The sequence below is a fragment of the Leptinotarsa decemlineata genome, unplaced genomic scaffold, assembly GCF_025532065.1.
Source record: "Leptinotarsa decemlineata unplaced genomic scaffold, Ldec_3_MD MMD2_tig00002082_RagTag_RagTag, whole genome shotgun sequence".
In the NCBI taxonomy this organism is placed as follows: domain Eukaryota; kingdom Metazoa; phylum Arthropoda; class Insecta; order Coleoptera; family Chrysomelidae; genus Leptinotarsa; species Leptinotarsa decemlineata.
Window position 1 is genome coordinate 3,254,591 of NW_027412573.1, and position 24,688 is coordinate 3,279,278.

A 24,688-nucleotide genomic window follows, 5' to 3' on the forward strand; every position below is an offset into this window, starting at 1 on the left:
ACTTGGTTGTGATGTATTTATTAGACTCTGTTATTTCCTGCTCTATAATTGGGCTATGTCCTGTAGAGTATTGTATTACAAGTAAATAAATAAATGAATAAATAAAATAAATTAACACTATCATTGCCAAATGCCTGAGTAATTTTTTGATCTGCTTCGGCAGCGCTTTGGTTCAATTTAAATTCGTAGAGAAAAATTTGCCAAAAATCGCTCCACGACATTATATAGTAATAAGCTAAAAAGAGGCAAAAAATAACAGCATCAATGTATAAAGTACAAAGTTCTCTTCTCTGTCGACACCGTAGAATAAATATTTATTGTGATATGGAGCTACAAAAATACATGACATTGTTCCCTTTCCTGCGTTATCTGCTATACATCCCTTTATTCCATTTTTCGGAAGATTCCTTTTTAAAGGATTTTCCGTGTGTGTTCCCGGATGTAATTTTTCAGTATCCTTTGTTCCTCATCATGTTTTCTATCCTCTGTTTCCATAGATTTTGGTAACTAGATTGTCTTTGGGTCAAAACTAGCCTCTTCACAAATTTGACCCTGACCAACCGTCACTTGTTATTATCATTATTAACACCATTTCGATAATTAAACAAACTCTTCATCGAGTCAGCAATCGTATCAAGTATGACGTCAGCATTTTTCTTCGAAACGAGAAACAACATCGTCATGGTCACTTCGTCGAGTTCTTCAATTCCATAAAAATAACAAAGAAGGTACAGACTTGAATATGTCAATGATGTCATGCTAATTTTTATACTTGTTATAAAAATAATGCATCAATAATGTGATGGCTGACCTGTAGGTAATGATCAAGGAGAATGTGTTTGTCAGTTACATACTCCTTTGTTCATAATGGATATATCAATAAGTAGTTTAGTCGAAGTAAATGGTATTGTTGTCGGCACTCTCAAAGACCAAAAAATCAATACATAGAAATGAACCGGTTGCGAAATAGTCCACGTGGACTGAAGAATTGGCGGTTCGTATTGGATAATTTTTACTAACCGAGTTCTATGATTGGCTGAAGAGTCATAAAATTGAATTGTAATGGTGACGAATACAAATCGGTAATGCAGGGATGGTTATCGCCGTCGTGTTCAGTTCAGGAACTGATCGCGATTTGAGTGTTGAAATTTGATATTGTTGCAGTTATAATTACTTAAAATTTTTGTTATCTGTTTAAAATGTGGCGTCCTAGAACAAGTACTAATAGTAATAACGAGTGTGATAACAACGCAGACTTTTTCCAGTGTAGTGATTCGAATAGCGATGGTGAACATTCAGATGCATTGGAATATTGAAACACAGAGAGTATGTTTCAATGTATATAAGAATCTACATCTCAAGTTTGGTTTCGAGTGAAACAAACTATTACGAGCAACATCAGATTTGACTGAAATTTCTGTCTCAACTGTACGTAAAATAGTCAAAAACAAACCTTATGAACGCAAGACGCGATATGATACAGGATTACCAAAACCTTTAGATGTTCATCTAATAAAATCATCGAAAAAAAACAATATACGACTGTTACAAAAGCAATGCGATTTCTACAACAGAAATCATAAGGAAGAAATTTAATACTTCCGGCCATAACGTGAGCTGCTGTGACAAAACTCTTCAGAATTCCAAAAGTAAAAAAACGCTTCCGATGCCATATTTTCATTTCTTTACAATGTTTATTTCAACATAAACAGTGGCTGCGGTCTTCTGTGATATAGCCAAAGCATTTGATTGTGTGAATGATAAAATTCCTTTACGGAAACTCAGTAGATACGGTATAACTGGAATAAGTCTTAAGTGCTTTGAGTTATATTTAGCAGATCACACCCATATGGTCAAAACCACTTCATACTCAAATGGAGGTAAAATTACTTGCGGCTTCCCACAAGGTTCGTTACTGGGCCCACTTTTATTCTTAATTTACATTAATGACCTATCGTTTATAAACATCCAAGGAAAATTTACTTTATTTGCTGATGATACTACAATTTTATGGCATGCTCCTAACAACCATACGTTGTATGAAGTTTGACTCAAATCTCTTGAGCTTGAATTTATCAAAAACAAAAGTAGTGTCCTATCGTTGCCAGATTCCAGCCATACATCTAAATAATATTCAAATTGAAAACTTTCCAACTTCTAAATTGATTAGGGGAAATCATCAGGCATAAAAATAATTTTCCAACATTTGATAAGAAGGTAATAGGGCTAATCGATCACTTGAACTATAAAAGCGTCTATATAGTCCATGAAATACTTACATTTTTTTTCTATGGTTTAGATAAAGATTGAAGATTATATTAATAGATTTAAACTCCCCAGTACAACGACCTGTAAAGGTTTTTTCTACATGATCTTAATCAGTTCGCCCCTCGGTATGCTGGTTTTTGTAACGTTGTTACTCAGTTTCTTATAAGAACATTTCTTGATATCTGATTCACTGTGAAGTCTACGATTATAGAATCGTACCATTTCTGTTTTTTTTTCGTATCGGAAAATCTGATACCGTATTCATAACACCAGTACATTTAGCGCTCAGTCAGATGAAAACAACTCCAATCGATTTGATTGATGTACAAAATAAACAATACGGGTCCCAAGTCCGACCCTTGTGGGAGACCTATATTAACGTCCAAACAGTTAGATATTATATTGTATTTTGTATCAGTAGAGTTTACTTGTTTACATATTGTTTTCTAGCCTCCTGAAATGTTTCAACTCATTTCAGTGGAATTTCCATAACCAAATGGATCAATAAATCCTCCCGATTCCATAGGACTTTGGACCCATCCGCTACCTACCATCAGTTATGAGAGATTTAATAATGTCGTTAATGTAAACTTTACCATGCCTTTCAAAACTTCCTATTGTTCCTATCGAAGGAAGAGCAAAGCCACCCCTGCACGCAAATAAATACACTCCTTTCAAAACCGATGGTATCGTGCGCTTTCTCTGTTGATGACAAGACGTTAAATTCCACGTTAAGGTTTTGAAAGCCGCTGAAGCAAGCACCCCGCGAGATTATGTCTTCATTTCGTAAAATAATAGCCCTATAAATAAATGCGCTCTCAGCTCTGCTTTGTCTATATAAAACGTTCAATCTGTCCCATTATTCACGCATTACTGAGGCCGGCAACCCTCCATGGCTCGGAAATATAACATAATTTCATATCTTTGTCAACACGCCGCCAACAAGCCAGATGGAAAGCCACCAAATCAAGTTGTTGTTGGTTTGAAAGAGGGTGGAATTGATAAAATGGGGTAAGGATCTGTTTTTAGATACTTATATTTGCTCTACGCATGAATAATATACCCAATAGCAAATGTTTAATAACTTTTACTGACAAATTACTAACAGATTGCAGATAGTACAAAATACTTTGTCGAAACACTATACAGGGTGGGCCATCGAAAACTTGACATGGAGGTTTTGGGTACTAATCTTGCAAAGCCGAAAAAAATGCATCCTTACACGATTAAATTAACGCGAAACCTGAATAAAGATGATTTCGATCGACGCTTACAATTTTGCGAGTTGATTAGTGAACGAGCGGTGGAAAATCCACATATTGTTTTCAACATTCGCTTCAGTGATGAATGTTCTTTTTTTCTAAACAGCACAGTTAATCGCCATAATTGTCGCTATTGGGCTGATTCAAATCCTCACATTTTTCATGAAGTGCATACTCAATGTCCACAAAAATTAAATGTATTGGTGACCGTATTGTTAGCCCATTGTTTCAAAAGACAATTTAACCGGATAAATGTATCTGGAGCTTCTGGAAGATACTATTAATACCCTTCTCACTGATATTACAATTATCGGGAGGATCTGTTAATATTTCAACAAGATGAGGCTCCTCCGCACTATGCTCTTCCTGTTCAGTATTGTATCTGGCACTCCTCAAACTGTTTGAGGAGTGCCAGATGATGACAGTACTACCAGTACTATATATAAATCAATTTTAAAATAGAATATGCAAGTGGTACTAAGTTATTCAAGTTCTTTTCGAATCTGAGAGTGTGGTCAGTGATGACTCTAAGATTTTTCGCTTCTTCCACCAACTCGATATTCACGCCATTGATTGATATGTTTAGCTACTCTAAAATATCAGATCGGTTGGACTTTGGTCCAAATAATAGAACATTGATTTTTGAGAGTTTAGGAGTAAACAGTGTTCAGTTGCAGCCCTATAAAAATTATCCAAGTCTTTATTAAGCATCATGCAAGAATCATTTACATCTAGAGGGGGAAACTATAATAAATTTGGGTGTCATCCGCATAAAAGTGCACCTTGCAGTGATTCAAATTTTTGATAAGATTGAAGGAGTAAAGAGCAAACAAGATCGGCCCAAGTATAGAGCCTTGTGGCACTCCGCGTTGAGGAGATTAGGGAAGATGAAAAAGCTCCATCAAACGTACCTACTGATTTTATCTATATTCGATAACTATATTATAACTGATTGGTATAGGATTGTTCTACTTTTGTAAATATTTTGTATATTTAAAAAGGCACTCTTTAACATTTTTTTTGCTAGCATGCTTTGTCAATAAGAACTTGATTTCTTGGACAATAATGTATATTTTTCTCTTTCTCTCTCATTGCAGAATTTGAACTCCCACACTTTCTTACACGCTTTATATTAGCTTCATCTGTATGTATGTATGTTTGTTTGTAACTCTTCTTGCCCCTTTTGAATGCTCGGGATCTATATTTGATAGAATTATTGACATTATTGCTTCATCTATTCGCGGGCAGATGGCGCTGTACGCAACCTTTTTGATATATTCATATTTCATATTTATTCATCACCAAAGGTTATACAAACTGTGTTGACTTACAAAATGCATAACATTTATCGGACTAGTCAGAGAAAAAAAAATATACACAATATATGTTCACATAATGAGAGACATAATCGTATAAATCTAAAGAGAGATAGACCTACATAGATCATACAAAACTAAAATAAGAGAGATAGACCTACGTAGACTATATAAAGTTAAAAGTCTAAAAGTCTAAAAACTCATCAATACTATAGAATGAGTTATTAATTAAAAATAGATGTAAATTTTTCTTGAAAATATTAATGTTGTTATTATTGTCAATAAAGCTCTTTACTTTGTTAAAACATTTGATACCCATATAATTCGGTGAATTTTGGCATACTCCAAGTCTAGAATAAGGCTGGTAAAAATTTTCTCTATTTCTAGTCAAATACGAGTTAACATCACTATTTTTTTTTAACTCTATTTCATTTTCCTTTACAAACATTATTAACTGAGATATATAAAGACAAGGCAGCGTCATTATTTGTAATTGTTTAAATAGAGGTTTGCAGGTTGAACTTGGATGGGCTTTAAATATAGTCCTCAATACCTTCATTTGTGCACGGAATGCCTCCTTAAAATGACAGGAAGAACCCCAAAAGATCAGTCCATACTGTAGGGCTGACTGAACTAACCCAAAATAAAGTGTTCTTAAAACGTCATGTGAATCAGTTTCTCTTAAGTTTCTTATTATATAACAGGAAGTGCTCATTTTTGAACTCAATGTTTGTATGTGTGCTTCCTATGTTAGTTTCTGATGCAAAGTGAGACCCAGAAATTTTATTTCTTTTTTACTCTGAATGGAACTGGCAGAGACTACCAGGTGTAGCTCAGAATTGGGTGCAACATTTTTTGGCAGAAAACGCATGTGGTAAGTTTTGGCGACATTCATCGTGAGACCGTTATTTAAGCAGTAGTTACTTATTTCTTCAGAGGCCACATTACTCTTTTTTACTAGTTGTTCAGTATTTTTATTTGACATAAGTATATTTGTGTCATCTGCATAGACGATCATCTGATTTGATGTAGTGCAGGTATCTTTAATGTCATTTATAAAAATAATGAAAAATAGCGATCCCAGAATGGATCCTTGGGGTACACCTAGATGTATTTCTCTCGCGTTTGATCTCATGCCATCTACCACTGTGACCTGGTTCTCTATTCATAATATATGATGTAGCCCAGTCATGTGCAACCCCCCTGACACCAATGCCATCTAGCTTCATGAGCAATAGCTTATGATCAGTTGTGTCAAAAGCACGACTGAAGTCATAAAATAAACTAAGAACATGATTTTTATTGTTCAGAGCACCGTAAATAAAACCAATGCAATCCAGAATATCTGTTTTTGTTGATTTATTGTTTCTGAAACCATGTTGAGTATTAGAAAGTAGCTCAAAGTGTTCTAGATAGTTTATTAGTCTGGTAGAGTAGGCTGATTCAAAACGCTTAACAATTTGGCTTTGCACACATATAGATCGGTAACATTTTAAATAATCTTTTGAGCCTTTATTTTTGAAAACTGGTATGCATTTGGACACTTTCAAATCTGGAAATGCCCCATATGTAAATGATGCATTGATCAAATAGGACAGTGGTTCAGCAATAACGTCGCCTACTATTTTCATCACTTTACCATTTATTTCATCTAAACCAGCTGCGGGTTTAGATGCAGTTTTTGACAGCATTCTTAAAATTTCATCAGGCGTCGTTGGTGATAAAAAAAGCTTGATTTGGTTTTCTTGATTTTTTTATCGTAGTTTGGTACATTTGTTTTGAAAGAGTCGATAAAGAAATCATTGATAAAATTGCTCTTTTTTAAAGAATCGATAATTGGGTCACCATGATTGTCAATGATGTTAATAGAAGAACTAATGAAATTGTTGGATTTTGATTCATTCATGATTTTCCAGCTATCTTTCATTATGTTATTAGATTCTTTTATTCTGTTATCGTTTCTGCTTCTCTGATGTTGTTTTACTAGGTTTTTATATTCTTTTTTTATTTGTTTATAGTGTTCTGTATAGTGTGGATCATCAACCTCTTTTCTAATTTTGTCCATTTTGCAGAGTTGGTCATGCATTAGCTTTATTTCAGGTGTGAACCATTTTTTAACTTTATTTGGATTATTAGGTTTACGAGTCGAAGGAAAAGCACAACTATAGTGGTAAAGGAAGGTATTATAAAAAAAAGAGAGCTTGTTTTCAAATGTAGAAGCTTCATATATACCCGCCCATTTTTCATTAGACAGGAGATGTCGAAAGGTTTGATTATTTAAGTTATTGAAGTTTCTCTTATAGGTATATTTAGGATCACTAATTTCTGAGGAAGTCAGTTCAAACGAGCATGTTTGGTATGTATGATCTGACAAAAAGGAGTTACAAACTTTTACATCACTCACCTCCAGACTAGAGAATATGTTATCAATACACAAATACAATAACAAATACACAATACAATATATTATTCGAACTCACTTTACATGTATTTATTCTTTGAAAAAAGTATTTTTTTTATTAACACGAGCACGAATCGGAAAATATCAACAATATATCCATATATCAAAATATCAACAATATACGGCTGATTGATCCCAAAGTTCAGATAAAATAAATATAGTGTAAAAAGACTAAAAAACACGCTTTTATAGAATACGAAACTAAAAAATGAAAAATAAATATAGTTTAAAAATCTAAAAAACCCGCTTTTGAAGAACATCGAACTAAAAAGTTAAAAATATTTTTTTTAATAAGCTTAAAACCATAACGAACGGAAAATACCAGTATTATGGTGAAAAAAGCGTGGGCTCTTTGTGCCATATTTTTTTTATATCAAGCGCCCGCCGGTTTTTTCATAATACTAGTATTTTTCGTTCGTTATTGTTTTAAGCTTATTTAAAAAAATATTTTCAACTTTTTAGTTCGATGTATTTATTCGTGTGATTTTAGTTTTTAAACAATATTTATTTCAATATAAACCTCTATATCACTGTAATTTTCAGTATTATGACTGAAAACAGTAAAAGCGATATCATCATCATCATCATTATTATTACTCAACTGATGTGAAATTGTCAATTGGTAAACAATCATGTATTGTCTGAGGTTTTCCCTGATCCCGATCAAGTTTGATATCGAGAGTAAACTCTTATACCGCGACGATCTACACGGAACAAACTTTCTTGTCTTTCCGGAGGAGCAAATGTCTTCCCGGTCCTTCGTTGAGACGAATTTTTATGCGACCCACGACAAGATTTTCCCTGAAAACACAACCTAATTTCATGAATTTGTCGCCGGCGCAAGAGAAAAAGCACCTCTGAGGCAATAAAGACAAGCGTATCGCATAATTTTCGTGGGATGTCCCTCGGCTTGCCGTGCGCGATACACACAAGGAAAACTACACCCTGGCATAAAGTCAATCTGTTTAGTTGTCACCCCTGCGGACGGGACGTGCTTGGAAATTCTCCCAGTTAAAATCTCCTCTGGGATATACTCCGTGCCTGTGGATTCCGTACGATTTTTGCAACAATTTATCCCTTTGTCTGTCGAATGAAATATTTCGCCACATGTTCTCGGGGTAGTTTGGTCACGTTTTTACCGGGTGCGGCGTTATTTTTTCCAGAGAGATTTGCTTGGTTCTTTTGTTTGTTCGCTTTGGACTTATGAGAGGGAAACGTAAAATTTCCGGACGAAAACAAATGTTTCTTTGTCACAAATTAAACATGCCACTGTTATTAAGTATCAAACTTTCGTGCCAAAAAATATCTAATTTTATTCAGGACAATTATTCATTGACAAATGTCAAATTTTCAGCAAACTTTTCTTTTTTCCAACATAAAAAAATATTTCAACGGTAATCAGATCAAGAACAACGAAAGAAATAACCCAAAACCAATTAACTAATCAATTTTCCTACTCGTTTCTGGATCTTGAGCAAGAAAACGGTACATTTGCCCAGTTGGAATGACTAGCTCAGAGGTTCTCAAACTTATTTTGTCTACCGCCCACTTCGAGAATTTTTTTACTTTACTACATCTTAAGAATCACAATCGCAGTCATTATTTTAATAATTAAATTATGTGTGTCATGTGAAAATAAGACTTTCTGATGAGGGTAATGTAAAACACCATTTTGTAATATTAGGAAAACGTTTATTCATGTTATTAAAACAAACATTTCAATTTGAATTTTAAAACTAATATAATGTGAAGCGTGATTTTGATGATTTTCAACAAGTTTGTTAATATCAGGCTCGAATTTACCCAAAAACAGCCGTAAGTCACCGCGTTCCGCAATATGCAACCGATTTCTCTTTTTAGTTAGCAACGTTGCCACAGCACTAAATCCACGTTCACACAAATACCATGATGGGAATGCTATCAAAAATCGTTGAACGATGGACCACAATCCAGGGTACAATTTCGGGATTGGCTTTTGTAGCCAAAATTCTTGGTATCCATTTTTGAATTTTATCTTTATTTCCTCGTTCATTATCAATTATATGAGTTCTCCTTTCAAAAGCAGCAATGACATTTTTTGTTTTAATCAAATTCAAGTCATCACCTTGAAGTTGGAGATTGACATCATTGAATAATTTTTACAGGTCTGTCAAGTACGCAATATCATTCTTTGAAGTGATGAGGTTGTCGTGCAATTCTTTGTCTTTGTTTTCCAAGAACTTTATTACAGAGTCAAATAGATTGTAAAATCAAGTCAGACAGTTACCTCTTGATAACCAACGCACTTCTGTGTGAAATAGCAATCAGTTGAAATTTTCATTATTAGCAACACAAAGCTGATTAAATAATCTGTCATTTAAAGAGCCGTTTCGGATTTTATTGACTGCTTTGATGATATATTGCAGTGATTGAGAGAGGTGCTCATTCAAATTTTTCGCAACCAAATGTTGCCTATGAATGACGCAATGTACAGCGAGCACATCTGGAATTTTATTTTTTAAGTACACTATGAAGTTTTTGTGACGTCCTGTCATAGCCGGAGCGCCATCCGTAGCAGCTGATATATAATATTATCAAATCAAATAAAAAAATATACTTTATTGCCCGAAGATTTGCATCTTATTGACAAAGTCCAAAAAATACAATGTTAATATAAAAAAGTACTGAAAAAGTATAAATGTAAATATAAAAAAAGTACTAAAAATGTATAGATAAAATACCACCATGTATAAAGTGATAGTACAAATAATAAATTGCTAATATATTGCTAAAAGGATTCGCTAAAATACTCTTCCAAACTATAATAGGGTCTATCAACAAGTAGGTTCTTCACCGCCTTTTTGAAATGAATGTTGCTTAAATTTGCAGATTTCATTTCTAATGGTAAATGATTGAACAATTTACCACTATTATAGTATATGGAATCCTTGATTGAATTCGAAGTTGGGATGGGAAGTCTAAAGGTATGATTACTATTGCGAGTAGCATAAGGAGTAGAAGCAAAGCTATACTTCGATTTATGTTTATAAATAAGGCAAACTGTCTTTAAGATAAAAAGTGCGATGACTGTTAACATTTTATTGGCAGTGAACAAATTCCTGGGTTTGACTTTACAGAGACATCTTAGTGCCCTCTTCTGTAATATCAGTACAAAAGAGAGAAGGGATGAGTTGCATGCTCCCCAAAAAGGTATTCCATAACGTAGTCGATATATATTCAACAAGTGCATGGTAAACGGTCTTTGCGACATGGAAACCCAACTCATTTGAAACCACTTTAACTGCATACCATCCTGAGGAGATCTTTCTCTTCAGTTGTTTAAGGTATTCATCAAATTTCAGCCTATTATCATTGAATACACCGAGAAACTTTGTGTTTAATTCATTTTGTATTATGGCAGCGTCTATTGAAATGTCATCAAGTGAACATTTGAATGATATTATATTCGTAAATTTGCATCGCACCAGCTCCACAATATTGTAGTATCATCCGCGAATAGAGTGAAACTACCAGATATGTTATTCATAGATGTGTCATTCATATATAGCAGAAACAGAATAGGGCCTAACACAGAACCCTGTGGTACACCAGATTCAATGGCCCTGTTCTCCGAGAGTTCCGTTGTCCTCACCATTCGACTCCGACCTGAAAGGTGCGATTCGAACCAAGTGTTCTTTACACCTCTACATCCATATTCGTGAAGTTTTTTTAATAAATTTTTATGATTGACGCAATCAAACGCCTTTGAAATATCGCAAAAAATTGCGGCGAAGATAGCATCATTTGTATCTTTTTCCGCTTGAAACCCAAACTGGTTTTTGCTTATAATACAGTGCAGTTTTAAGAATTTATCTAAAAGTACTTTGACTAATTTCTCAATAATTTTTGCTAAAGTCGGTATTAAGGAAATAGGACGTAGATTGGAGGGATTCTCTAAATCACCACCTTTATGTAGTGGAATGACAACGGAAGTCTTCAGGAAAGAAGGAAATGAGCCAGTTCTGAATGAGAATTTCAGTGGAATTTCTTTCTCATCAAAAAATTTTTCCAGTGTTACTATATATGCATAAGGTTTCTCCTTCTGTATCCGTCTCTAAATTTATGGCAAATTGTAGTTCTTGATATATTTCTCATTTTCAATAAACCTCATGTATGACAACAACAATGCTTCATTGGTTGGTGAAGTGGACTCATCTAACTGAATTGAGAATTTAGAAGTCTTCAGATGATTGCACAATGACTCTTCACTGTTTTCAGCCATCTCATCGATTCGTCTTTGCACGGAACTATTGCTCAAAGAAATTTTTCGGATAATATCTGCCTCTGATTTGTGGAGCACAGAAGTTATTACTTTTTTTATTGCCGGTAAAATTAGTCGCTAACTAAATTCACTTGTTTTCGTAATATTGTCGAATGAAATTACTGGCTGGATGGCGCGCGCGCTTTTATATGTTGCAGCGGGCGGGCCTAGTACTTTCGAGAATGGAGACTAGAAACTTCTCGTTTCGCATTGAAGCTTACCACCATCTATTGTACAGTTTGACAACTATCGGACAGGAAATAGTTAGTGTCTAGTCCCCTAGATGGCGTTACACGAGGAAACGCGCGTAAAGGAGCGGTAAAGTTTGTGTTAAAACAAAAAAACATTTTTAAATTAGTCATCGCCGCCCTAAACCACTTCAACGCTCCCCAATCTTCTCTGTGCCCTTTACTGCCCTCCTATAAGCCTCCAGCGCTCACAAGGGGGCGTTATCGCCCACTTTGAGAAAGACTAGACTATTTCTTGATCTGCAGAGGCAAGGGGGCAGGTTAAGTTACTTCACGACGTTTCGGTTGTTAGTATCCACAATCCTCTTCGGGAGATGACTGGACTATTCCTCCGAGAGGAGGAGAAGCATTTATAGGTCATTCGAACGCTTTCAACTATCCTCTTTTCTCTCTCTCCGTTTCACCGGTATAGCGGGAGTTGACCGTTTTTCCGGTTGATAACAGGCTTCCATACGTTGCGTATCTCTACGCTAGCTTTGCTGATTGCGTCGTTGAACAACATATAAGCAGCTTCTTTTAACTTCCTCTTAAAACCGTGTTCCACAGCGTCGTTGAACAACATATATGCAGCTTCTTTGAACTTCCTCTTAAAACCGTGTTCCTCCCTGTGGATGAACTCAGTTTGGGAACACGTGATGTGATGTGTTGTTTCAAAATCGAATGTAACATCATGTGGTCAAAGTAGAAGAACGAGAGTATTATCGACTATTGATGAGTACCTAGTTCAAGCGTTTTTGCGAATAGAAAACGACTTTATTTTTTGTCAATCTCCATAACAGCCGTTACAAAAACTACACTGCTCTACACTAAAACTAATCTCATCTCCGTCATATTATTCTAATGTAAATCGTAAAACGATGTAAGAGAGTGTGCAAATAGACTGTGAAGTTCATTAACAAGACTGGTTTTGCGAATACCGCTAGAAATCTACTTTTAAGATGAGACGTCACGACAAGAGAGTGGTTATTAAGTCGTTTTTACTTGTTTTCAGGTGAGGATGCAGAGAGAAATGGGGGAACTCGAGAGAATGGCCGACGACTCGGTTGATAAAACTAAGGAAATTAGTTGGAGAACTTTTCCTTGAAATTTAATTACGTGAGTATGCGAAAGGAAAACCCGAACGAGAGGCTGTCAACCTGATTCGTCATGTGTAAACTCATTTACATTAGAATACGAGAGTGGTTTGAAAAGTTTCAGACCTAACAACTTTTTTCAGATTTTGTTTTTCAACATAATAACCTTTCAACTCTACACACTGCCCAGTGATGCTTCCATATGCAAAATAATTTTTCTCGTGTTAGGAATCACACGTTAAAAGGTAAGACCTCGTTTGTCCTTAGCTCGCACAAGTTTCTCAACTTCTGAGAGTTGTCGTTCGTATGGGAGCGACAGATGATTGAACAAAAGTGATTGCCTATTCATTTGACGAAAATGTCTGTCCTCCGAGCGCAATTTTAGATGAGAGAACGAAAAGAAGTCGCTCGGAGCTAGATCTGGCGAGTAAGGCGAATGGTCAGGCAGTTCAAACAGTAGTTTGTGGATTTTCGTGAGACCGCTGAGGTGTGAGACGGTGTGTAGAGTAGAGTAATTTATTTGACCACTTTATATACAAACATACATATATGGCAAGTCATATATACTATATAATGAGTGATTTTTTTGCTGGTATCTTTTTGGCAACACTGTTTTTGACAGATCACGTGTGAATTGTGTCTTGTGTCATTGTCAATATTGTTCAGTTTGGTCTATAATTTAACCATTAATCGACTTATGAATGAAGAACGCTTGCAAATTATTGAATTTTATTATCAAAATTCATGCTCGGTGAAGAAAGTGCATCGTGCCCTTCTTCCAATTTATGAGCAGTTTCATCGGCCTACTGAGGGAGCTATTCGGAAGCTTGTGACTAAATTTCGAACCCAGTTTACATTATTGGGCATTAAATCACCAACACGCATACGTAGAGTGAGGACCGAAGAAAATATTGCGGCTGTATCCGCTAGTGTTCGTGATGACCGTGAAATGTCGATTCGCCGCGGTTCGCAGCAATTGGGCCTCTGTTACTCCACTACGTGGAAAATTTTGCGAAAGGATTTGGGTGTGAAACCTTGTAAGATACAGTTGGTGTAAGAATTGAAGCCACATGATCTCCCACAACGTCTAACATTTGGTGATTGGGCATTGGCAAAGTTGGAGGAAGACCCACATTTTTATCGAAAAATTGTGTTTAGCGACGAGGCTCATTTACGGTTGAATGGATACGTTAACAAACAACATTGCCACTTCTAGAGTCAAGACCAGCCACAAGCATTGCAAAAGCTACCGATGCATCCCGAAAAAGTCAATGTTTGGTGTAGATAATGGGTCGGTGGCATTATCGGGCCGTAATTCTTCAAAGACGACAATAGCCGGAACGTTACTGTGAATGACGAGCGCTACCGTGAGATGATTGACAACTTTTTGTTGCCCAAAATGGAAGAATTGGACATGCCTGACATGTGTTTTCAACAAAACGGTGCCACATGCCACGCGGCACGCGAAACATTAGCCCAATTAAGAGCCGCCTTCGGTGAACGTTTATCTCACGTTTGGGACCCGTAATTGGCCGCCTAGATCGTGTGATTTAACGCCTTTGGATTATTTCTTGTGGGGTCATCTTAAGGCTCATGTCTACAGGGATAAACCAGCGACGACTGACGCTCTGGAAGCCAATATTGAAGCATTTATACGTGAAATACCTGTCGATATGTTAGAGAGAGTGTGTCAAAATTGGACCTTGCGTATGGGCCACCTATAGCGGAGCCGCAGACAACATTTGCATGAAATCATCTTCAAACATTAAATTATATTGATCGTTCTATCAATTCCAATTAAGAATTCATCAATTTTTTCAAATTTGTGGTGTTGTTTTAAAAATTAAATCTTATACCTCTTCAAAAATCACCCATTACTATAGGTACTATGTCAGACACTTGAAATGAGCAACAACGTCTCTAGATTAAAGTAATGATCACAGTGTCACATGAATGGTAATAAAATAAAGATATCAATATAAAAACGTCAAAAAACATAAGAACAGGTTTTCAACATGAATCATTTTTCAAGAACTATGAATTGACCAGATACAGCAGCATATTCTTCAATTGTGTAGAAACAGTGGTTGAGAAGATATCTCTTGCTATAATTTTTGAAATTTCTGATATCTAAAGATTCAACTGAGGGATGGAAATAGTTGTATAAATTCAAATTTAGGTAGTTTTTTTGACTAACTGCTAACCAATGTCTTGTGTTATTCAATAAACATGCGGATCTTGTTGAATAATCATGATTGTGAGAGTGTTGCAGAAACATCTCAATATTCTTGTGAATCTCCAACAACACAACTTAAATATATAATGTAAGAAGTGGCATGACTTCAAATTAAATGAAAAGATGACGACAGAAAGCTCCTGTCATGGATTATCCTTTTCGAAGATAATCGATTGAAATAACTTCATGACTTTCCAAAAAATAGTCAACAAAACACAGTTTTGCTTTTTTTTAACCGCCCTCCCCCCCTTTGAAGTCCACTCTTTCGATTTTCTTTTTGTTTCGGGCGTATGAAGTTCAAGTTTCATCTACAATAATTAATCGGCACCAAAATTTGGATATATTGCGCCTAAACTGCGCCAACAGAACATTGGAAATGTTCATTCGAACCTGTTTTTGGTCACCGTGAGCAAACGCGGCACACAATGCGCGGACAGTTTTGTCATGCCTTAATGTTGATTCAATATGTGACAAAAACTTTTTTTGATATGTTTGTAATCTCTGCTATCTCTTTCACTTCAATTCGGCGGTCGTCTAGCACCATTTGGTGAACTTTGGCGATGTTTCGACGGTAGTTGAATCCAATCCGAAAAACTGAATGGCACTAGCTGAAGGAATTAGTTTAAACTTCAAGTAACGATTCCACATTATGAAAAATTTTGTTGAGAAAGCATTTTATTAGCCCTCAGTAAAGTTAGCGAGATAGGCAAGTAGGTATACAAATTTGAACAGAGTTTTCCCAGCGAAGAAAAAAAATGGAGACTACAATGTTTCAATAAGTTGAAGCTGATATGTTTCCTCGCTTGTCACAGGATATAAATTGATAATTAGAGCAGATTATTGAGTATAATGAATTCAGAATTCCCCCTTGATAACATCTGCCGGGCAATAGAACGTCTTCCATTAATTGCGAACCAAATTGTGCCATAATGTATGGCGTTGTCGTTTTGCATAATATTGCAGCTTATATACGTGTTTGTACTAGACAAATGTACAATACACTTGTAATTATAGCGAGAATTATGCATTCTTGGCTCTAGTCTCGTATCGTGGGGAAATTCATGGAAATGCTCCGGTATGCGGAGGTCTCTTTGTCAAAATACTCATTTAATTATTCCATCAGAATGTCTTGGAAATATTTTGACGATATACAGTTATTATGGTGCCCTTTGAACAGCAGTTCAGTCAGACAAATACAGGCAAATTTCGTAGAAAATGCCTGGAATTCATGCTCATCATTCGAATAAAAAAGAACCAAAATAGCATAAAGCTGAAAATTAGTAAATGTTGAATGGATTTTTTCACACTAAATGTACAAAGAAGGTACGCGGATGTCATGTGCTATCACGTGACTTTTTTTCGTATTGTGATTGTCCTTTGTGGAAAGTCAGCTACACGCTGGTATCTAATCGATACGCCGGTGCCCAGGCCGGAGTAGTACGTGAAGGGGGTATGTTGTTTTTTAAACAAGAAATGAATGGAAAAACTCCAGGTGGAAGCATTGCTACGAGCAAGACCGCTGCGCCCCCCGACGAAGCTCCTGTCAAGTGCTTGAGTTGGAAGATAACTCTGCTGACACTCCACTCTCTCTTCGGAATAAAGTCGATTTATTATTGATTATTATTGGCAGGAGAAACCTGGCCAAATGCGCCCGAATGAGAAGCAACGGTCATAATAGGGGAGCCCAAGCGGTGATTTCGGGATTTACTAAAGCGTGGCAGATTAATATACAGGGGGATACCTTGTACCCGGTTAGGTACCTCCACTAAATATGAGCCTCATATATAAGGCCACCCGTGAAGGATAAAGGATCAAATTAGTAAAAAATAATTGATCATCAGAAATTCTCGAGGGCGTCAGATTAAGGTAGGGTGAGTTAATTACATGCTAAAAAGTGTATATTCCAGTAATCTGACAATTTGAGAGTGACGTAAAGAAAGGGGAGGGCAGCAAAGTTGTAAAAAATAACGTCATTTCGACATTCTCGAGCGTAGCTATTTATTTTTTATTTTTAAGGAAATAATTCAAGGATAACGAAAAATATATAATCTGAAAATTTCCGCAAGCCGAAATAACAAAAATTCGTCGATAAAGTTTAATGCGTGCAGCTGTGTGATACCTTAATTTACCTCTCCGAGCTTCTATTCCTCTATTCTCTATTCACTTTTTCTCTATCTATTATTCTCTCACTCCGTCCCCACTCTGAATTCTGTTGCCATAACGCCATAACAGCTGATCACAGAGACTCGTTCGTGATGAAGATGATGATTAATTAATCAATTAATTGATGGATGTAGCCGTTACTACGTGGTAGGAAATCATAATGAAGAAAAAAGAAATTAAACTTTCTATGTTTTTTACCATTTTTATTTGTAACTAACGTTACCGCAGTTTCGTTCTATAAGGACATTTTTAAACTTATACAATATATAACTTATACAATATATGTTTGAAAATGTCCTTATAGGACGAAACTGCAGTAACGTTAGTTACAAATAAAAGTGGTAAAAAACATAGAAAGTTCAATTTCTCTTTTCTTCATTAATTAATCAATTGATTATGAAAAATATTTTTTTTTGAGCATTCTTTAAAATTATGTTCTCATAAATACAAGTATTCTACTTAAAAAACATACACTCATTTATTTGCATGCTATTTCCTGAGCTTTCCAATTAATTAAGTTCAATGAATTAAACAAAATTTAAAAAAAATATTGTTTTTGTCAGATTAAGCGAATCCCTCTAGATATTCGTCAGATTATAAGACAGCACGTCTAAAACATAAAGATGAACCATGTATATCTTAATCTGACGCGCTTGAGTATTTCAAAATTGCGAATTTTTTGGCACATTGCAGATTATTGAATGAGAGCTTTTTTTGTTGCACTCAACACTCCTTTAGAAAATCTGACGCGCTCGATTAATTTTTTTTCTTTTCACTTTTAACCCTTACGTACATCCACCCACATCATGCAAACGATCAGATTAACATACCAACATTATCAAAAATACGTAGGACATTGATGCTATCAATATCTGACGCGCTCGAGTATGTCCATGCAACAGTATTTTTTTACATATTTAAAAATATATAGCCGCTTCCCCCACCGATGAAAAGGTATATATTTTTATATTTTTTCTTCTCATCATCTAAGCTTTGCAAACAAGTTAATTGTTTGAAGTTTTGTTAACTAGAAGCTCCGTTTTATTGATTAATGTGTGAGGTTAGGTTCCACCAATCTCTCCGCACATAAATCATTAGCTCAGGCAGGTTGATATATGAATTATATTTACCCTTTTCCCCTTCCGCGTTAATTTTCGACAACCTCTCGAAGGGGGTTGAACTGTGAGGTCTAAAAATGTTCATTGGAAGTGTCTTCTTGAAAATAAAATCGTGTATTTTCGAATGTTTTCAAATCAACATTCACATCGACCAGTCCTATCGGATGAACTAATTTGACGTAATTTCTTAAGCAAATGCATCATCTAATGAGATTTTTAGGTTATAGTTTGATAATATCTAAAGTAACACAAATGCATCAGTCTTAATTAAACCGAAATGGTTGCCATGTGAGTATGCCAAGGCTTGAGATTCAATATAGAAATGCAGATTGTCATTATGCTGTTTTGTTTGATCGTCTCATCTGATAAATGTTTTGTTCCACCTGTTATTACTTACTTCGATTGTGAGAACGTTTACTTTCATTCATTAAAAGTATTGGGTAACAGATTATTAAATGGCTGAATGGCCCCAGGTGCCGAGGCCGTTGAATAAATTGAAATGAGATTTATTGTCCGGGATCTAAAGAAATCTACTAACTAGAAAACGCATATCATTACTTGTTCGTGAGAGCCGTGGAAGGTAACGATGTTTGAAATTTTCATATAAAAAACAATCATTTACTGAAATAACACCTCCAATTCGATAGTAATCATGACATAATGTATATACCCGGTCCATGAAAGGTTCTTCCTATTTTAGTAGCACCTAGATTGGTGATGACAATTATTGAGCTGGGCCTCATCTGCCTTATTTGCATTTTCAAGTTATTCCGTTTAGGATAACCATCATACCATTATATGAGTCCCCTTTTTTTATGTGGAATCAATTAGACCAAGTTCAATAATTCCCCTGTATCTGTAGAGTAGGGAAGGTGAGAGTAGGCCCATAGTCCCTTTTCTCACTTCGGTTGATATAACTACGCAACACTCCTACATTATCTAGATCGACTGTTCAAGCTTGGCCTCTGAGGTTTGAATGCCCAGTAACATAATGCTCAAGAGTTCAGTTCAACGTACTATATATACATTCAAGGAATTTTTCCTGTTGTACAACGATCCTTTCACGCCTTCTTTTACCCATTTCAGGAGTCAAACTAGAATAGTCGACCTATATCTGCTTTTCATCTGGTTGAGCATGGAAAATAACCTGTTGCTCCTGTACACCAGGAGCTTATCCTGATAGATTTTTTGTTTTTTGGACATAGAAAGGTACAGTCTGATAATTTCGGTGTTGTATCCTACCGTTCCGTCCAACTGCGTCTTTGAGACTCCCAATGCTTGCTTTGCAAGTCCAGGTTGTCATGTTTCCCAGAATTGGCAACATTCCGTTGTTGCTAGAATGAACATCTTTGCCAGAGTCTTAGTTATCAGGAACGACAAGCCATTTAGAAAAAGTCCATTACGACCAAAGGTATCTGTTGCTATTGTCAGCCACTGGAAAAGATTCAATTCTATTCTTTTGAAGAAAGTTCTATCTGTAACCCGGACCAAGGTTTTTTGATAACGAAGTGTCTTCCTGCTTGACTACTGAGAAGTTGTCCATTGTCAGTCACTGGAAAAGATTCAATTCTATTCTCTTGGAGAAAGTTTTATCTGTAACCCAGACCAAGATTTTGTGATTCCGAAGTGTCTTCCTGCTCGACTACTGAGAAGTTGTCTATGGATTCGTTTCATTTCTTGTTGTTCTTATTGTTTTGTCGATATATCTCTGTCTTCATTTCTATTTTCTGTTCTTTCATATCCCCTCTATTCTTGCTCATTCTATTCTCTTATTCTTTACTTTCCGTGTTTTTTGAGGTTAAGTTGTTTACTGACCTCAAACTTAAGGTTACATGTGGTCACCACTATTGTGTTTACTTGCTTTTGTAACAATACTGAATCTGCCATAATATTCTTCTTCGGCACCATTTATTCCTGCTCCTGTCACTATAGCAATAGGAAATCATAATTATCTCTTCGTAAGGGGTCTGACCCCTCTGGACCTGTACGTTAAGGAGGTTGCGTTAATGGCCATGTTACGATTGCGCACGGCTGGTGTAAACCTCGAAGTAGGAATGGGTCAATTGAGGCTCAGCCTATGGCGAGAAGTGCTTACTGCGCAACCTCTGCTGCAGACAACCAGTGATGCAATTGAACCCAGGTTAGTGTTTAATAAAACCCTACAAAATACAAATAAAACAGAACACAGAGTCGGATGCTACAAATGCAATACGCATATGTACAGACGGTCCAAAAACCAAAGAAGGCTCAGGATGTGGAGTGTACTTCAGATCACTAAGCCTAAAGATTATGTGGGGAATGGGAAAAATACCAGCGTGGTCTAAACAGAACTGGTGGTATCTCAAATGCCACAAAATAAATAACCAGGAAAGGAATTTCTGACAAAAAGATAACAATTTGCACTGGCAGCAGACAAGCACTATTAGCCTTGAACAGACTTCAGGACCAGTACTAGAGTGCCACCAAGATTTAGCCAAAGCCTCGGTAGATAATAACATCATCCTGAGGTGGGTTAAAGGGCACGACAGGAGTAAAGGTAATCGCATTGCTGACTCTTCAGCCAAGGAAGCGGCTGGATTAAGAATTTTAGGACCCAGTGGCACCTACGGTCTGATAACTTCGACAATTGCGGAACTAGCCAATCCCTAAAGAGATGGGACCCTGGGAAACTGGCGCCGAAGAAATATCTGGCGATGACCAGGAAAAATCTACGCTTAACAGTAGGATTTCTGACTGGCAACTGTCAACTAAGGAAACACCTCCATAATATGGGGCTAGTGGACACACGCTATGCAGGATGTCTGAACAGGAAGATGAGACTGTCAGGCATGTCCTATGCGAGTGCCCGAAATTATCGTCAATAAGAGAGTGTGTGTTCGGCTAGTCTTGGCCTACACCTGCCGATATAAAGGAGATGTCTCCAAGTGACCTATCGACCTTCCTGGAAAGGACAGGGTGGACGATGACCTAGGAGGACACCTCCTCGGGAGGATGTATAAAGGACGGGGGTCACATGTGACCTAAGTGCTGTGGGCTTACACTCCATCCCTACTCTACAGATACAGAGATCTCTTCGTAAGTGGGCAAGGAAGTGTCCTATTCAAAAAATTATTCAAAGACTATGAGAAGAACCCTCAAAACAGTGAATGTCTGGATTGAAGACAATTCTTTATTAAATATTGATTCATTTATAGATACAGCAAAAGTTTGTGAGTGAGTCATTCTCTCTAGTTGTTAGATTTCATTGAGAACATCGATAAAAGGCTGTTGAGATCATCCCTAGTATTGACTACCAACATTCATTATATGCCTTTCCATGGTATCGTCCCTATTGCCCCCAGAGACAAACGTAAAAAAACAACTGAATATAAATCGCTTGGCAGTTTAGTTGGATTGTGAGTGGGCAAAGGCATTGTAAGCCAAAGAGACGTGGTACCGTCTAACTGTAACCCAGCTACAGGTCGTCGACCTTTCGGTGCGGAAGAGTACCATTAGGTTAGGAGCTAACCCATTAGTTTGTTCTGAAAGTATTTGTAGGTTATTTAGGTGATAGATAATTTTAGAATTAACGGGGGTTTTCCAGGGTTCTAATCTAGGACCATTACTGTTACATGTCCAGGTGAAAAGACAACTGAAATATTGATTTTTAATAATTTCATCATCATATTTTTAAAACAAATTTTTTAGGGACGAGATCACGTTTTTTGGACTTTTCTGAGACAGTAAATACATCTAGATGAATGGAACTGCCCGATACTTAAATCCACATTGAAACTCATCAATACAGTTTATTGTATGATTCTCACTATAAAGGGTTTTACAAAAATATATATTAGTGCGGTCCATATGTATGGAATAAATTCATTTTTAGCGTTATCATGTACTATGTGAGAAAAACCTGAAACAGGTCGATTTTTATTTTTAAATTGACAATTCACAGTATGAAAATATTATCCCCCTTCAGCATCCCTTCTGAATTATAAGCACCCCTCGAAAATTTTAAATAGCAAAGGGGGTCGTGTGGCACCTTGTTGGAAAGGGATTTTAGTCCTCTGTTCAGCAATATAAAGTTTTTTGAGTTTGGTGCAATCATAACTGAAAAAATTAATTTTTACAATTAAATTAAATGTTCAAAATGACCACCATTATTCACTTCTTGACAATAACCTGATCTATTAAACAGACCATCCTGTAACACGCTCCTTACTGACTTGAATCCTGGAAAAAATCTTTGAAGAAACTAAAATATTAGACAAAAAGCCAAATTAACAATTGATATGAATCTAGTAGGCTGCTGTCATTTAGGTATTTAAAGTTACTAAAGACGTCAGTATAATATTTGTGGGCGTATTAAATTTAATTATGGCTCATTTGTCCGAGACTCAAAGAATAGACATTTTATTATGATTGGTTGTGGTAATAAAACAAGAACTCAAAAGGAGGTTTGTCGCAGTCTACAGTTAGCAAAATTGAAAAAAAGTTTCGTGAAACTGGACATGTAAAAAATATTGCAAAACCAGGTAGAAATGTTCAATTTATGATGAAAGAAGTTAGATGTACTTCTAGAGATTGAGACAACTAAGACAACTTGAGAACTTGCCGCCGACAATGATGTAAGTAAATCATCTATTTTGAGACTTTTTCATAAAGAAAAATACCACCCTTACAAAGTTCAGTTGGTTCAGGAGTTAAATGAAGATGATCCTGATAGAAGGCAAAAATTCTGTGAATTGATGATGGACAGAATGAACGCAGATTTGCAGTTCATAAACAAATATAGTGTTTTCTGATGAAGCGACGTTTTATTTAAACGAAACAGTTAACAGACAGAACTGTAGATATTGGAGCAGAGAAAATCCTCACTGGGTGTGCGCGACTCACACTCAATATCCTAAGAAAGTTAACGTTTGGGTGGTATCATTAACAATAAAATTATTGGCCCCTATTTTTTTGAGGGCACTGTTAATGGTGAGGTTTATCTAGATTTTTTGATTAACTTTTAGTGCCTACATTACAAATACATTTTCCTGATGTTAATCATCCAAATGAGATAGATCGAACTATTTACTAGCAACAAGACGGAGCTCCACCGCATTTTGCATGTACAGTTAGAAATTATCTAAACGAGGTTTTTCCCAATAGGTGGATTGGAAGACGTGGAACGATTGAATGTCCGGCTAGATCCCCCGATTTGACTCCTCTCGATTACTTCTTATGGGGTTATTCAAAATCTAAAGTATATTTTGATAGACCAAACAATATTGCTGATTTAAAAGTTAGTCTAACGGAAGAAATTAACAAAATAAACCCCGAGGTCATACAAAATGTTGTACGAGAATTCCAAAATCGCCTCGGTTATTGTCAAGAAGTTAATGGTGGTCATTTTGAACATTAAATTTAATTGTAAAGTACATTGAAAAATACATTCTAAATATTATGTGGCTTTATTATTTTCATTCTACGTAAAATTTGTGATACCTAGAGACATTATCAAAATTTTACATCCTGAAAATCAATTTTCTCAGTTATGATTGCACCAAACTTGAAAAACTTTATATTGCTGAACAGAGGTCTGAAATCCCTTTCCAACAAGGTGCCACACGACCCCCTTTGCTATTAAAATTTTCGACAGGGTGCTTATAATTCAGAAGGGGTGCTGTAGGGGGATAATATTTTCATACTGTAAATTGTCAATTTAAGAATAAAAATTGACCTGTTTCAGGTTTTTTTCAAATAGTACATAATAAGCTAAAAATGAATTTATTCCATACATATGGACCGCACTGTAGATATATGGATATATAGAGCTATTCAAAATTCATCTGCGTGGGGATCTCTCAAACGGTGAGATATAGAGAGACATTTGAATTACAACAGGGTAGTCTTTTTTTTGTAAAATTTCGAAAAAAATCAACTTCAGATTTTTTGATTCAGGAGATATACGGGAAAAAACTAAAATTTCAAAATATATCATTGAATGGAACGACCGATGCTTAAAATACATATTTAAACTCATTAATACAGTTCATTATATGATTTTCACTATAAAGGGTGAATCACGACACGTGTTTCGCTATACAATAGCTTTCTCAAGCGTGATAATGCTTGAGAATAATGCTTGGGAAAGACACGTGTCCCGGTTTTTGTAAAACCGTTTATAGTGAAAATCATACAGTAAGCTGTATTAATGAGTTTTTGAAATGGATGATTTCGAAAAATCGACTTAAGATTTTTTGTTTCGGG

At 35.9% G+C, this 24,688-nt stretch overlaps 1 protein-coding gene and 1 long non-coding RNA gene across 2 annotated transcripts in view; both read left to right on the forward strand.

Moving 5' to 3' along the window:
• mgl (low-density lipoprotein receptor-related protein megalin) overlaps positions 1-24,688 on the forward strand; it is a 265,391-nt gene that overhangs the window by 25,881 nt on the left and 214,822 nt on the right. The gene's annotated exons all lie outside the window — the stretch shown is intronic.
• The window catches only part of LOC141482889 (uncharacterized), a 113,730-nt gene continuing 101,398 nt past the window's right edge, over positions 12,357-24,688 (forward strand). The window contains exon 1 of the long non-coding RNA XR_012465784.1: positions 12,357-12,950. This is a non-coding gene — a long non-coding RNA (uncharacterized lncRNA). The remainder of the gene's footprint in view (positions 12,951-24,688) is intronic.